The sequence below is a fragment of the Erythrolamprus reginae genome, chromosome 1 (assembly GCF_031021105.1).
Source record: "Erythrolamprus reginae isolate rEryReg1 chromosome 1, rEryReg1.hap1, whole genome shotgun sequence".
Taxonomy (NCBI): Eukaryota; Metazoa; Chordata; class Lepidosauria; order Squamata; family Dipsadidae; genus Erythrolamprus; species Erythrolamprus reginae.
Genome location: NC_091950.1, coordinates 230,510,530 through 230,528,097, shown reverse-complemented (window position 1 = coordinate 230,528,097; position 17,568 = coordinate 230,510,530). Strand labels below are relative to the sequence as shown.

The 17,568-nt window shown below is 39.9% G+C and overlaps 1 pseudogene; it reads left to right on the top strand.

Annotated features, from left to right (window-relative positions):
- LOC139156630 (cytochrome P450 2K6-like) overlaps nucleotides 1-17,209 on the top strand; it is a 69,116-nt pseudogene extending 51,907 nt beyond the window's left edge.
- Nucleotides 17,210-17,568: the final 359 nt, after the last annotated feature.

Genomic DNA, 17,568 nt, shown 5'->3' with positions numbered 1-17,568 from the left:
CCATGAGATGGAAGAAGGCTGTTCTAGCACGGTACATATCCCCCCCCCCCCTTGCTTTGGTATTGTTTTCCAGTGTTGTGGCCTCATTTATATCCCCTCTGAATTGGATTTTTTGTGTTTACTGAGCCATGCTCTTCCCAGCTCCCCTCCTCCTTTCCCTCCCCCCATCCCCTTTTATTCATTGTGTGTGGGGGGGAACTCTGGTCATATTTTCCTATATCCTATGAGCAGATTCCAAGGTTGTGGAACGGCGTCTCCACCCATTTAATTTGGCTGCAACCTTTTGCTTGTGCTGATTGTTTGAAATCTCACGGCACATATGTGCTTTGGCATGCCCTGAAGGGGGAACCTATAATCACGCTGCCCATTTGCTGGCTTCAGAAGTGGCTGCAAATAAATAGGCTGTGCAGCCCTAAGGCCGCTGAAATAATAGTGAGGTACTATTTCCACCTCCCCCCCTTAAAAAACCCCTCTGAAATACAATTTCCCATAAGCCATCCCATTTAAGGGATTTATTTTTAACTGAGAAATATTAGAGCTTTAGTCTCCAGCTTGAAACACGTGTTTCCTTCCCTGTGAGGTTTTGCAATTTTGCTCCGTCCTTCATTTCTTTGCTCCTGTGTCCAGGAGAGTTCATGGGTGTTTCCCCGTCCTTTAATTTGCATGCTTTCAAAGAGCACCCAAATCTTAATTGTTTCATTGTTGTTTGCACTGATGGCTTCTTGTTGCAAACAAGCACATTCTAAGATTAAAATAGCTTAGTGGTGGTAGAACCTTTAAAAAAAAAAATATTGGAGTTCAGCCCAGAAGATCTCTGAGAATTTTGCCGCCATGTATCTCCTTGCTTTCTCTTAAGTGCTTGCTTGAATACCTGGCAGTTTTATCAAAACTGATATAAGGAAATGTTGTGCTCTTGCAGAGCCTACAAAAATGGCTGTTTTGGGTCCTCTTCCTTGAACAAACAAGCCTTGTTCTTAGTTGGACAGGTTTTTATGATTCTAGATACAAGGGTGTCCAATCTTGTCCATTTTTAAACTCATGGACTTCAACTCCCAGATTTCCTCCTGCCAGCATGTGCTGGCTGTGAGAATTCTGGGAGTTGAAGTCCACAAGCCTTAAAGTTGACAAGGTTGGGTCCCAGTTCTAGAAAACTAGAACAAAGGTAGCATTGAGCCCTGGTTGGGAGTAATTGCCTGTTTCACTGATCAGTCAATGAACTAGTACAGTAATTCAATAGGCTAATGTGTGGTGTTTTGGCAATTTTCTATTACCCAAGCTAAATACTGTATTTTCCCGAAAACAAGTCCTTCCCTGAAAATACCTTTTCCTCTGGTTAAGGTTAGGGAGACAGAGCTGGAAATCAGGTAAGACGGCAAGAGGAGCCCTGTTTTCTTCCATGCACCCCCAAATAATAAGACCTCTCTGAAAATAAGGCCAAGTGCTTATTTCGTGGTTCAAAAAAATATAAGTCAGGGTCTTGTTTTTAGAGAAACATAGGGATGGATTTTCTGAAGAAAGGCCTCTAGGTTTTTAACGCTTCAAAGTATTGAATGATTTGAGGAAAAAAGAGCAAGAGATTATGGGAGAAAATTATCAGAGAGCAAAGAAATAATATCGAACCAGGTATATTGTCATTTTGTTGTTAATTGTGAAGCCATGGCCAACCCATTGTGACCCCACCATGGGCAACGTTCCTCCAGACCTTCCTGTCCTCTACCAGCCCCTGGAGTCCATTTACTCTCACGCCGACTGCTTCAGTGACTCCATCCAGCCACCTCATTCCCTCACCTCAATCATTCCCAGCATTGGGCTCTTCTCCAGTGAGTCCTTCCTTGTCATTAAGTGGCCACGGTATTTGAGTTTCATCTTCAGGATCTGGCCTTCTAAAGAGGAGTCAGGGTTGGTCTCCTCTAGGACTGACCGGTTTGTAATAATCTTAGATATTACAAAGCATTTAGTGGTTGTACGTACAACACAGAGACAAACTAACCTGATGCTCTGGGTTTAAAATCCTGTCAGATTTGAGCAGCATGCCTCATGGCAAGTAATGTATGGCAACTCTATTTTAGAAAATGTGAATGGGAATTACAGGGTTGCCTGTCTGATTTTCTGTACAAGTAGTCCTGGACTTACAACAGTTCATTTACTAACCGTTCGAAGTTACAAGATTTGGAAAAAGTGATTTATAACCATTTTTCACATTTATGACCGTTGTAATATTCCACATGGTGACATGGTCAGATGCTGGGGAACCGATTCATATTTATGAGGAGTGCAATGTCTTGGGAACACGGGATCACCTTCTGTGACCTTCTAACAGGCAAAGCCAGTGGGGAAGGCAGATTCCATTAACAACCGTGTTACTATCTTAACAACTTCAGTGATTCACTTAACCATGGCAAGACAAGTCATAAAATGAGTCAAAACTCATTTAACAAATGTTTCACTTAAGAACCAAAATGTTGGGCTCAGTTAGAGAATTTTAGAAAAAATTGAGTGTTTGGCCTTCCTGTGTCTTCTTTCCACCATCAAGAAAAAAATAATGCCATATTTTAATTGGCAATATATCGAGTCATTGGGGTCACCAAAACAAAAAAAGAGCTGTGGACCAACAGCTTTACAAACTTGAAAGACATCCCGTCCAATGTCATACTACGTCCATAACAGGCGTGGGTTCCACTTACTTTTGCCACTGGTTCACATCTCAGTGTTTTGTTATGTTTGTGTGTGCGCACATCCCCTTGTGCAATTTCAATTCCACACATGCTTGGAAAGTGGATTCAGCCCGAAACACAGCTGAGGAGCTCATCAGCTGTGCTTCGGGAGAAGAAATAAAGATGAATATTAACCTGGGGGCGGTCGAGAGGGTTTTTATATCAGAGAATGAGTAGAAGACATCCAAAAACATTGATTGATTTATTGATTGATTGATTGATTGATTGATTCAGATTCAGGTTTAGATTTAGAAGCTGCCCTTCTCCTGATGGACACAGGACGGCATATAACAATAAAACCAAATATAAAATTTAAAACCCCAATAGAGGAAAACACTAATCTATCATTCATACTACTAGCTGGAGCAAAGCGTTGTCGCTCAACGGCCCCAGACCTGCTGGCACAGCCATGTTTTTAGAGCCTTTCGGAAGGCCAGGAGGGTGGGGGTGGTATGAATCTCCGGGGGGACTTGATTCCAGAGGATCAGAGCTGCAACAGAGAAGGCCCTTCCCCATGGTCCTGCCAGTTGGCATTGCTTGGCTGACGGGACCTGGAGAAGGCCAACTCTGTGCGATCTAATCGGTCGCTGGGACATGTGAAGGCATGAAAATTCACTGAAAAATCAGGGAAAAAATGACAGAACAGGATCCGTGATGCCAACGTTACATCACCAGCGGATCACTAACGGTTCGGGCTATCTTGTAAAGAGGAATTCATGTGTGTATATGAGAGCTCTCTGTTGCTTTCAAGAAGAAGAAAATTTTGTGGTATAATTGATGGTAGTCTGGTCCATTGCTTTCTCTGTTGAACTTTGTTCTTCAGGGTGTGATGTGAGTCCAGTGACTTTCCAGATTCCTGACAGTATGAACTGGGAGGATCTGTTTTGAGTAGCAGTAATAAAAACAGCAGTTCCCAGCTGGAAGTTAGTCAAAACTCCAATATCAGCACTGTGGATGCCAAAATGGAAAAAAACAAGTTTCTTAGCCTTTGTTTTCTCTCCACCTCTTGGAGGAAAGACAGAGGATCACTTGCTTGACATCGTGCAGAATCTTAGTGAGGCAGTGAAAGTGTATGGCTTTTTATTTGTAGCCTCCATTGGCTGTAATAAAGCATAGTGGGAGATGTAGTTCAATATAGAAGTCTCTGTGCTGCAGATAAGACCTTGGAGAAGGCTGGATTTTCTTATTTAACAGCATGTGTAATAAATACATCCGTTAATTCGTTCACTGACTTCCTTGGTTAGTGGGGTTTATGTACCACTAAACTTTTGATAATTCTCTTTTTAACAGTGTTAAGGTTAAATACAATATAATAAAATAACAACACTAATCACTAATAATAACAAAAATTACTAAGAGAGAAACTAAGGCCTCCAAGAAGAAAGCCATCTAAAAACAGACGAGGGCGGGGATTCTAATTTATTCTCGATCCCCTCCAAGGACTTTCTTTATAGGCCATGGGTGATGATTCATTATATGATGTAATGAACTAATAATTGGCTTCAGCATTTTGTGCAAACTTCCACTATTGTGAAGATGAATTCTCCCTCTACTAGCCTATGGTCCTAATTCATTTCAGTATTCCCCAGATTTGCCGTACTTTTTGGAGTATAAGACACACCTTTCCCCTCCAAAGAGGGTGGAAATGTTGGTGGGTCTTATACACCAAATACAGCCATTTTTGGCCTTCAGAAGCCCTGGCTCAGAGTCCCATTTTTGTGAAAACTTTTTTTTTTTGTGCACAAATGGGGGCGTTTTTGCTTCCCCCAGCCCCTAGGAGCACTCTGCAGGCCTCCCAAGCCCTCTGCCCACCTCATTTTTAAAAAAAGGTGAAAAATGGGCCATTTTTGCAAAAGTGGGAATGTTTTTGCCTTCCTCCAACTCACAGGAGCACTCTGCAGGCTTCCCAAACCCTCTGTGTGCCCCATTTTTTGCAAAAACAGGTGGGCCGACTGATTAACCGATGATTAGCTAATAATTAATATTAAGAACTGATTTTATACCATTTTTACCATTTTATATTATTTTATACTATTAATTATTAACCTTGTGAAATTTTCTATTTTTATTTATATGTATTTATACTATGTCATATTTTATCAGCATTTTTATCTATTATTAATTTAATCCTTTTTTAACATTGGGGGGGGTCTCTAATTAATGGATGATTGGAGCAGATTCAATGTTGTGCATGGAATGAATGATTGGTATGAGTGTGATGGTTGGGGTGGGTGGGAGTATGGTATGGATGGGATGAGCGACAGTAGTATGAGTGATAGATTTGGCCCATCTGACGCTCGGGAGACAGGAGAGGAAGGGGCATTGATCTCTGGGGTGGCAGAGGGCCGGAATATCCCTGTGTTGCTGGGGAGAGGCAGATATGGCGGGGGTCACAGAGCTAGCCGTTCCAGGGGAACAAGAGACCGTTGCTTAATAACGGTCCCTTGTTCCAGCTCTGTGAGCCCAATCTTGGGTACTGGTGATGAGTGTAACTCTGGCCCTGGACTCAGGTTGCTGCTGCTTAATGCCAGGTCGGTGGTCAATAAAGCTCTCCTCATCCAGGATCTGATCCTGGATGAGGAGGCCGACCTGGCATGTATTACTGAAACCTGGCTGGGCCCAGAGGGAGGTGTTCTTCTCTCTGAAATTTGCCCAGCTGGGTTTCAGATATGGCACCAACCTCGACCCCAGGGAAGGGGGGGAGGAGTGGCTATTATAGCCAGGGAGAGCCTTTGCCTACGTGGACTCATTGCTCCGGAAATTGCGGGTTGCGAGTCACTCTTGATGAAGTTGGACTTAGGGGTTCAGGTGGGCTTATTTCTCACGTACCTGCCTCCCAGCTGCGTGTCAAAAGCCCTGCCTGTGCTACTCGAGGAGGTAGCCGGGTTGGCGGTGGAGTTCCCCAGACTTATTGTCTTGGGGGACTTCAACCTGCCGTCACTCGGCGAAACCTCTGGGTTGGCACAGGAGTTCATGGCCACCATGACAGCCATGGACCTGACTCAAGTAGTACGGGGTCCGACTCATGAGGGGGGGCACGCACCTGACATGGTATTCCTTTCCGAGCAATTGAGCAATGGTCTGAGACTAAGGGGCTTAGAAGCAGTGCCTGTGTCATGGTCAGACCATTTTCTACTACGGCTTGACTTCCTGGCTCCAATCCTTCCCCGCAGGGAGGCGGAACCAATGAAGATGTTCCGCCCCAGACGCCTGATGGACCCAGAGGGCTTTCAGACGGCGCTTGGGGTTATTCCAGAGGCACTCATCCACAGTTCGGCGGAGTCTCTTGCAGAGGCCTGGAATACGGCTGCTGCGAAGGCTCTCGACCGGATTGCGCCTTTGCGACCTCTCCGTGGCGCTAGACCCCGTAGAGCCCCATGGTTCAACGAGGAGCTCCGGGAGTTGAAACGCCAAAAGAGACGTCTAGAGAAGCGATGGAGGAAGAGCAGGTCTGAATCTGATCGAACACTTGTAAGAGCTTTTATTAAGACTTACAAAGTGGTGCTCAAGGCGGCAAGATGCGCGTACCATGCCGCCTTGATTGCACCAGCGGAATCCCGCCCGGCAGCTTCAGAAGAAATTGATTCATTGGAAAAAAATGGAACTTGAAAATTGGTAAAGCTACCAGGAAAAAAAAAAGCCATTTGGTTGCAAATGGGTGTTTAGATTAGATTAGATTAATTGGATTTATATGCAGCCCCTCTCCGCAAACTCAGGGCGGCTCACAACAATAATAAAAAACAGTACATAATAACAAATCCAATGCCCACCAATCTAATTACAATTTAAAATTAATAAATTCATAAAACAGTCCCAATATATATAAAAAACAGGCACACAGTCAATCAATCAAACGGCAAAACAACATGGGCAAGGGGGAGATGTTTTAGTTCCCCCATGCCTGACAGCAGAGGTGGGTCTTAAGGAGTTTACGAAAGGCAGGGAGGGTGGGGGCAATCCTAATCTCAGGGGGGAGCTGGTTCCAGAGGGTCGGGGCCCCCCACAGAGAAGGCTCTTCCCCTGGGTCCCGCCAGACGGCATTGTTTAGTCGACGAGACCCGAAGAAGGCCGACTCTGTGGGACCTAACCGGTCGCTGGGATTCGTGCGGCAGGAGGCGGTCCCGAAGATATTCTGGTCTGGTGCCATGAAGGGCTTTATAGGTCATAACCAACACTTTGAATTGTGACCGGAAACTGATCGGCAACCAATGCAGACTGCGGAGTGTTGGAGTAATATGGGCATACTTAGAGAAGCCCATAATTGCTCTCGCAGCTGCATTCTGCACAATCTGAAGTTTCCGAACACTTTTCAAAGGTAGCCCCATGTAGAGAGCGTTAGCTGATATATTTACAAAGTCATTACTAAATGAAAGCCATAGAAACTTGATGGATTTGCTAGCAGTAAAGAAAATGTAAATAAATAATGTTTTTTCCATGCAAATGAAATAAGAAATGAATTTATATTGTTTTAGTTTGAAAAAAACAAACAAATGTAAATTATTTCAGCAGGGGTATGTTAGCATAGAACATGAGAAAAAGAGAATGGAATGTTAAGAGAGAGGTAATTTGCATATTGATATGTAAATCAGTTTTTGGCAGTTGGAAGATAGAATTCTGGAGATTTATGTGCTGACTGTTGGAGAATCTGCATCATAGAGAGCAGATGTGTAGAGAAATATAGTTATACTGTTAAGTTGTTTATTTGTGTAAATATGAAACAAGTTCAATGAGAAAAGAAGAAATAAAAGCATAAGTTTTATATTAGAGTCATTGTATCGTGTACTCAAATATACATTGTAGCACGGTTCTGCTATGAATAGACTCTACTGGATGAGGTGAAGAGAATCACTTAAAACCATAAATCACATAGAAATCCAACAGGAATGTCTGTAATTTTTTGATTTACAGGAAAGCTTCACATGAAACTTCATATGCATTTCCCACACTAACTTTCTGACTCTACAAGGGAAAAACAACTGCTATAAACATTCTCTTCATTATAAAGGCAAAATTTTCAGTAGTGCAAATATATCTTTTAGTTTTGCACTTTCTCTTTAGGTATCCTTTTTTCTCATGGGGAGAATTGGAAAATGATGCGCCGCTTTACCTTATCTGCATTACGGGACTATGGAATGGGCAAGAGAACTATAGAGGATAAAATAATTGAATAGTGCAGGATCTTGATAAAAGCATTTGAATCTTATGAAGGTAAGTTGATGTTCTCTTCTGATGATTCACCTGGAGCTAAACATTCACAGATTTATTGCAGAAAAGTTAAGAATCCACCTCTACAGCTACCTCAAATACTTGAATCCTATTTAATATCCTTTTGCCCAATATCTCCATGTTCTCCAGCATTGGCTATCAGTTTCCTAGATGATTGTACTGGTCTAAGGTGGGAAGTCTTTGCTGAACAATCTTTTAAAGCTGATGTTCTTTCATAGCTGTAAATTAATTTTAATAACTTTGTTTAATTTTAATATATAGGACAACCATTTGAGAATACAGCAATTATGAATTCTGCTGTTGGCAATATCATAGTGTCTATTGTACTTGGCAAGCGGTATGAGTATGAAGACCCCACATTTCAAAGACTAATAAAGTTAGTCAATGAAAATGTCCGGCTTGCAGGAAGCCCTCCTGTCTTGGTAAATTATTTTTCAATTTTAAAAAGAGTTCATAGTGCGTTTATTGTGTTATCTTTAATGTACTGTGGGATTTTTAATAAATATGCCATGTTTTCCAAGGTTCACTATGACAGAAAAGCCCTGACGTCTTATATACTGTATGCAACCATTTCCCACTTGTAATATGAATAGGTTTAATAAAAATCTTCACATTGCGCACATGAAAATATTCTGGTTTCTTTGTGACTCTTTTTATCATTTTTGTGTTTTTCAGTTCTATAATATGTTCCCCCTGTTTGGTTTTCTTTTTGGTGCTCGTAACATAGTTCTGAATAACAGAAATTAATTGTATGGTTTCATAAAGACCACTTTCATAGAACACCTCAAAGCTCTGGATGAAAATGACCAGAGGAGCCTTATTGATTCATTTCTTGTCCGACAGGCAGAGGTAAGGAAGTGTTTTATTCCAGGAATTCCAAAGCTCAGTGATTTACCTTTGTAAGTTAGTCTTGGGATTTTCAGGAAAAATAAGGAAGAAAATGAAGATTCCTCCTTGGGGATTGTACTAGAAGACCTTCAAGGTCCTTTCCAACCCTATGATTTTATGAAAATATGAATTTATTGAAGACATTTTAAAGAATTTCATGCTCATTATTTCCATTTATATGAATGTCTTAATCACAAATTGTAGGGAACTCAGCACTTTATGGTGTTTAGAACTACAATTTCCACCATCCCTTTTAATGATTTAGAAAGCTGGAGACTGAAATCCAAAATTCTGGGAGATGTTTCTATTATTCAATGTTCTCCAGCTTTCTGCTATTTAGTTGTTGAGAGTATACTGAATGTGCTTAGATAGATTATTTATATATTGCAGGAGAAGAAAGACAAAACAGAAAGGTATTTTCATAATGAAAACCTAATTGCTGTTGTGAATAACCTATTTAATGCTGGGATGGACACGACTTCAACCACATTGCGCTGGACCATACTACTAATGATGAAATATCCTGATATTCAGAGTAAGCACTTTGACAATCATTAAGTGTTGTATCTCATGATTCTTGACAAATGTATATTTTCCCTTCAGCTGACTGAGAGCATATGCACCAAAGACAAATTCTTTGTGTGTCCTATTCTATTCTATTCTAGTCTAGTCTAGTCTAGTCTAGTCTAGTCTTGTCTAGTCTATTTTCATTTGGTTGGATTTCAATATTCAAATATTTTGTAAAATTAAGGTATAATGCAACGAAACATGTCATCTACGAAAGTAAAATTTAATGGCTGAAATTGTTGTCAGACAAGGAGTAATGTGTTGAATGGTGTGAAATCCCCCCCCCCCAAGTTCCTTTGTTGTCTTTGTTACCTCCAACATTCATTTAGCTAGGCCCATGATGGCAAAGCTATGGCATGTGTGCCCCTAGCTCAGCTCCACTGTGCATCTGTGCTCTAGCCAGCTGATTTTTGGCTTGCACGGATGCTCTGGGAGGGTGTTTTCACCCTTTCCAAGTTCCCAAAAAAGCCTCTGGAGCCTAGGGAGGGCAAAAAACGGGCCCACCGGGCTTACTGGAAATCGTGAAACAGGCTCTGGGAGGATGGGGAGGCCGTTTTTGCCCTCCTCAGGTTCCAGGAAATGCTCATGTATGAGCATTGGGATGTGGCCCATGGGGGGCATTGAAATATGGGTGTGGGCACACGTGTGTGCATGACAGCATGCACATATGGGCTTTTAGCACCCAAAAGGTTTGCCATCACTGAGCAAGGCCATTGAAAAAGAACCTTTGATAATGCATGTCAAAAGTGATATGCCATGATGTTTTGGATGACATACCAACATTTAAACAAGAGCTGAGAACTATCCCTGAAAGCATGCCCCATTCTTACAAACATTTTACAGGCTGTGGAGATATGTGAGAATAAGGACCTGCTTTTGCATGGTCTCCAGAAATCATGTAAGAACAGGGTATGCTTTTGCGTGATTTTGGGAGTCTGCAGTTTTACTATTTTTTTTTACTGATTTACCTGCACCGACTTTGCTTATGTTTATGTTTTTATCAATACCTGCTATCTTGTGCATGTTTTTAACAAACAAACAAACAAACAAACAAACAAACAAACAAACAAGAGCTACAAGAGAATAAAGAACTCATGGAAATCAAGCTGCTTTGGGTAGGCCACAGGAGCCTATCAACAGAAAATAAACCCCCACCATATGAAAGTAAATGCCACACAGCAAATCCTGAGATGCTACAAGGACAAGTGTGCCATTCTCCAGTCACCACGCACCATAGAACAGCAGGTAGCCTGCTCAAGCATCAACATTATTGTAGCACCATAAGGTACTCATACTAGCAAAAATAAATTTTGTCCAATGCTTGAAGAAAGAAACAATTCTGACAATTCTGACAAACATCTGGCTGGGAATTAAATTTGGAGAAGATACTTACCTTTCACAGTTAAATGTATCCAAGATTTAATGCAAAATTAAAACATTAACAAGCATCTTATAATTGTTTTATTTTCTTAGATAAAATATATGAAGAAATTTCAAGAATCATTGGATCTGCTCAGCCAAGGATTGAACATCGAGCAAAAATGCCTTATACTGATGCAGTTATCCATGAAGTTCAAAGATTTGCTGATATTGTTCCAGCAAATGTAGCACGAGCAACTACAGTGGATATAACTTTCAAAGGCTATTTCATTCCAAAGGTGATTAGTCTCATATAAGTGCTTTGTTCATTCAGTGATGGCTAGTGTATTTCTTCTTAATATGTCCAATCATATTATCCTCTTGATATGTTTGATATCTATGTCATAGATATTATTAGTGTTCAACATTTCTATATGTCTGAAATGTAAATGACAATCCGTTTTAGTATATTTTTTAACTTTTAAATAGGAAGGTAAAGCTGATACAAACTATTAAACAATGAGATTAAAAAGAAAAGAAAGGAAATAACAGAGGAAAAAAACAAAAAGTGCAAGAAGAGGGAAAATAATTAAAGAAATGGTTTTTAATATTCTTCATAGCAGTTATATGTACAGTAGTGCCTCTACTTAAGAACTTAATTTCTGTGACCAGGTTCTTAAGTAGAAACATTCTTAAGTAGAAGCAATTTTTCCTATAGGAATCAATGTAAAAGCAAATAATGTTTGCAAACTCATTAGGAACGAAATAAAAGCTCAGAATTTGGGTAGGAGGAGGAGGAGGAGGAGAGTCACTGCCAAAGGAAGAAGTTGAGATAAGGGGAATAAAAAGAATCCAAAACTTTAAGGCTTAAAAAAAAAAAGAGGGACTCTGAGGCGGTGAGGAGGAGCACACGCCTCCCATACACCCGGCCCGAGGCTACCTCCCATACACTGTCTGCTGCTGCTGTTACCTGTTGCCTCTTTCTTTCCATGCTGAAGGGCTCCCCTCTCCTCTCGCTCACTCGCTTTGTAGCCGCCACCTTTCCTTCACTGTGCTGACTCCTCGGCTGCCCAGAGCGAAGTGAGTGTTTCTTTTCTCTGAGCACTGGCAGAGGTTTATTCTCTCTCCAAGTGCCCAGAGAAAGGAAAATGGTTTGTTTGCTCTGGACTTCCAAAGCCTCCTTAAGCGCCACAGAAAGACTCCTCTGGCAGCCCAGAAAAGCCCGAGATGGCCTGGATTAAAGCGGGAAATGGCAGGAAATTGGCCAGGACTTCATGCCGCTGTCAAATTTCCTGGGAACTTTTCCTGGGCTCGGGTTCTTAAGAAATGGTTCTTAAGAAGAGGCAAAAAAGTCTTGAACACCCAGTTTTTATCTAGAAAAGTTCTTAAGTAGAGGTGTTCTTAAGAAGAGGTACCACTGTACAAATATATTTTAACCTCTCTCTAAAATTGAGTCATATTCTGCTTCTTTCTGTATTCTATCCTGCCTAATTATTGAAAACATAACTCACAAGTTCATTTTTTATTTTTATACAAAAGGTCCATAAGAGGTTTTCAGTCCTGAATAAATAAAAATATAAATTATTTAATCAAAAAGGTTAATTTACAATTTCAGCAAAATCTATCCAACTCATCAAACATTCCTCCATGAATGAAAAGAACCATTTTCATTATCAGTACATTTCATTTTACTCCATATTATAAGCCTTTATCCATATTATTTTTTTCTGAAAACTATAAGTAGGGCAACTATATCCTTCTGCTATTAATTGGTCTCTGATTTGATTTTAACATTCCTTTGATAATTTTCCAATAGATCTATAATTTTCTCATGCATCAACCTTATTATTTACTATGCATGTTTATGCACTTATTTATGTATTTATTTGCTGTCTATTTTTAGGTTCGGTAATCTGCCAAGTGTTTTCCTATCTGGGAGATAAACAGCATATAAATTTAATGAATAAATAAACCACCTTCAGTTGTGGGTATCCCCTTCCCAGTGGCCCCAAATCAACCAACAGAACCAAGTTTTAGTATCCTTCCTGGAGGTGGGGGCAGTTCTTATATCTGGTGGTAGAGTGTTTCACAGGGTTGTGGCCACAGCAGAAAAGTCTCTTCTCTTTGACTTCACCTGCTAGAATTTTTTAGTAGACATGGTCCGCAGCAGGCTTCTTCCACCGGAGTGAATGTAATGCGCTAGTTCCTTTGGGTTGAGACAATTCCTAAAATACCCTGGACACTTGACATATAGGGTTTTAAAAGTAATCAGCTTGAAGCTTCAATTGGACCTAGAAGCAAACTGGTAGCTAACGCAGATCCTGCAACAGTAGTGTTATATGTGCCATGTTGGGGGGAGGGGGCAGAGCTGTGAATGTTGCTCATCAGCTGTAACTTCCAAACATTTTTAATAAGTAGCCCTATTTAGAAGGCATTGCAGTAATCCAAACAAGAGATAAGTAGGGCATGAGTGATCATGCACAGGGCCTCACAATCCAGATTAAGGGGCAGCTGGTGCACAACATAAAATTGCACAAAGCCCTTCCTAGCCATAATTTCCACCCACTCTTTGAGAAGGAGTCACAAATGAAGGACAATTTCTTGATTCTGTACTAAATCTACCTGGGGTAATGCAACACACACGCACACACCAGATCTAAGGGTGATAAAGTACCAGATGTTGAGGTTCTCTGCACTATTCAATTTTCCCAGAGTTCAACTGAAGCCTTTTGTCCCCCATCCAGACCTCTGCAACCTCCAGGCACCTAGAAGGGGTAGCTGTGGCATCACTTGGATCACCCAGGATAGAGATTTTCTTAATTTTCTTTTTTCTTTTTGGTTATTCAGATTTTTTTTCAGTCCCAGCAAATCTTTCCTCCAATTCTTTTTTAAAACGTTCCAGTCATTTTTTAAATGCTTGAAAATAAATATCTTGAAATGCCCTTATCAGAAATTTGTTCTAGGCTCCTTCTCCAGGTTCGCAGTTTTTCTTGTGGTTGCTGTCATGAGAAAGTAGAAGTTTAACAGTTACTATGATGAGAACAAAGTAGACTTTTTTTCCTTTTGTATTTTTCTACCATTTTTAAAACTTTTTAGTCTCAGCTGGCTTTCCATAATCACAGGCAAGTACACAAGCTCATAGTATTCTTAACTCCTTGTTTTGTAAAATCCACCATCATTGTCCCCACTTATAAATAGCCAGCCTTCCCATGCTAGTCTAATTAAGTTTATTTAATGTCAAAGACTCTTTCATTAAAGAAAAATATCTGTTTTATAAAAATCACTATTCTTTACTGTTTGAGACCCTCTGATATCATAATCCGGTGAAGGTTTTTTGCCTTTAAATTAAAAGCCTATTATTATATATCCTTGTTTCCGAAGCTACTCAATTACCCCTGAGACATTAAATTAATCTCTATTGTAAAATTCATTTCATGCATGTGATTTGTCATCTCTGAGCCACCATTTCATGGTAAGAACTACAAAGTGCTATTGAAGAACCACTGAAACCAGTTTCCCCATCTTTGTTCATTGGTTTCAGGTCGAAGAATCTGCTTAGGTGAAACTCTTGCCAAAATGGAGCTCTTTTTGTTCTTTACCAGCCTCCTACAGAGATTCACTTTCCAGCCACCCCCTGGAATATCAAAAGAAGACCTGGACATGACACTGGCAATTGGGTTTACAGCTCCTCCTATGCCTTATAAGTTGTGTGCTCTGCCTCGTTCATAACATGAATCACAATTTTAGTTTCTAGATTCCTTCACTTCCATATGTGTTCTTGTGAATTTTTCAATATTCTCTTCTAACCTGTCACTGCTATGATTATTCATACATTTCCAAGCTTACATGCCATTTTGCAAAGCACAATAAAAGTGAAATTGAGATAAAAGTTAGTTTAAAAATGAATTTCAATTCTTGTGACATTCCCTGCATATAATAAGCAATAGCTAATAATAAGAGAATAACAGGAGTCAGTAAAAACATCAGAAACTTTGTGCAAAGATTGGTGAAAGAAGGAAAACACAGTAGCTGGTCAAAGGTGATAGATTGGAAGAGGTAGATGGATGTTTTTCAAGGAGATGATGACTGGTATTGTTTGTTATTGCACTGATTCCTCTGTCAACACCACTGAACGACTCAAACCATGGCTATTAAACATGAAAAAAATCTGCTAGAATATCCCACCTCCTTTACAAGGATGATCTGAAACGTTTACATCTCATTTGGCAACCAAGGACCCAAAGTTTTGAGGAAGAATGGAGGCACTGTCCTGGATATTAGTGTAACTCTTGCTCCATGGTGAAATGGCTGCAGCAAGGTGGCAACGGCAAGTAGGCCATGCCGAGTCCCTCATGGCAAGTTGCCATAGAACAGTGATGGCGAACCTTTTGTGGTTTGCGTGCCAAAAGGGTGTGTGTGCATGTATTAGCACACATGCATGTGCCAACACCCATTCCCTCCCCCCCCCACGCATGCACACATACCCTAAGCTGCAGCCTGGGACGGTGAAAAAACAGCCAAATCGGCAAACTGGAAGTTGGGAAAAACAGGCTTCTGGTTTGCCCATTGTGCCATTTCTCACACTCTGGGGCTTCAGAAAGCTTCTATGAAGCCTCCGGTGTGCAAAAAACAGCACAACGGGCAAACCGGAAATCCATTTTTATGACCTTTCTCTTTGCCCATTGGGAGGTTTTTCGCACTCTGGGTTTTCAGGGAAGCCTCTGGAGGGCGAAAGGGCCTTCCCCAAGGCCAGAAGCCAGCTGTCTAGCACATGCATGTATGCTGGAGTTGACATAGGGCACGTGTGCCTTTGGTTCACCATCACTGTCATAGACAGAGCCCTCTTGCATGTCTCTCCATTTGCAGACACCGGCAATTCCCATCCCACTCAGGGTCTGTGCACACCTGTTTTCAGCAGTTCATAATAAGAGAAACATTTCACAAAGTAACAGTTTAGGTACAAATTCAGCTCAAGGATAGACTTAGAAATGAAACCTTTTCTTAACCTGCCTGAAGACTTGTTGTATTGAAAAAGATAATAAAATAACTTAGTAAATTTAGGAAAGACAACAAAGATAAAAACTGAAAACAAGTCTTGGTTAATATTTAAAAAGCTTTTACTTACTTGGCTTTGGCACACAAGCTTTTCTTCCTTTGCCCAGCTGAGAAGTAGCGTTGTCAACTTCTCCAAATTGCCTGCGCTTATTAAACTCCTTTTGTCTATTCTCTTTTTGAATTGTAGATTTTTGGAGAACAGGTTTTGTCCTCAATGTATCGGCTTTGGGTCGACTGGAAAACTTAGTAGCCATCTTAATCTAGATATAAAATAAAGGCAAGAAATCTTTTACATTACACATCTTCCGCTGAGCCATCTGAGAATTTTACTGATAAGGAACTTGTGTCTGTACATATTGGTAAATTCATGCAGATAACAAAAACCAGTATGTGCCACTGCCATACCCCAAGCAATATAATCCTTTTCCAGAATGGGTTTGATTTAAATCAAGTTGATTTAAATCATCAGTAAAAATCAACTGGATTTAAGTCATAATTTTTAAAGAGCAACTGTCATCTCTTTCCTGCAGCGCCTCCTCCTTGACTTCCATTCAGTTTAATGGGACGGCTGCTGATGTGGCAGTGACACAACAAAGTAAGGGACGTAGTAGGCAGCAGGTGAATGGATGCCCGCTAACAAGTACTGCCTGTTCGATCTGAAATGACAGGTGTTCTTTAATATTATATTTATTCATGATATCTCACCTTGCAGAGCTTAGATTCATTGAATGAGTTTATCAAAAATGTAAATATTATTATGATTATTATTATTATGATTATGATTATTATTATTTATTAGATTTGTATACTGCCCCTCTCCATAGACTCGGGGCGGCTCACAACAATAACTAAGACAATGTAAGAACAAATCTAATAATTTAAAAAACACTAAAACCCCCATTATTAAAAGCAAGAAATGGTGGCAATGTAAGGAAGCAAAAAAAATTTGGATCCAAATTCGGACATGGATGGAAGAAATACTGGGCTATAAACTCGAGATAAAACCGGAAATGTATTTATTAGGCATAATCAGAGGCAAACATAGTAAAGAAAATTACTACTTAATAAATCACTTTCTTACTGCTGCAAGATTAGCATATGCACAAGTATGGAAACAAGAAAAGACTCCAAACGAAGAAATGGTGATTAAAAAAATATTAGACTGCGCCAAATTTAGCAAATTAACATACGAGATACAAAACCAAAAAAATAAGGACTATTACAAAGTGTGGGGAAAAATATACAACTGGGTAGAAGTTAAGAAAAAGGTATAGCAAATAGAATTGTAAAAAATAAATCTTGTAAATATATAAATTGTAAATGTTCAATGTTGTATTATATGATGTCTTAAATGTTTGTATGTTAAATAAAATAAAAATAAATTTTTTTTTTTTAAAAAAGCAAGAAATGCAGGTTTAATTATCCTGTAAGAATAGCTTTTCATAGTCCACAACTCTTCTAATCACACTATGGGAAAGCATCAGGTTGAGGAAGGTAGCTCAGAATATTTGCCTAATCAGAATGAAATGTTAATGAGAAGTATACTAAATATAACAATTTAAAAAACTAATAGAAAAATTATTGGCTAATGAATTAATATTCTACACAGCCCTCCTACTTAGTTTAATAAATTAGGAATTCTTGCCATAAGTCTATTTGGAGTTACTTTTTTCATATTTTTAGATTATATTTTTACCTTAAACTCAAGAATACAGTATATCTAGTTTGCTAAATAACTATTGACAAATAGAGGTTCCCT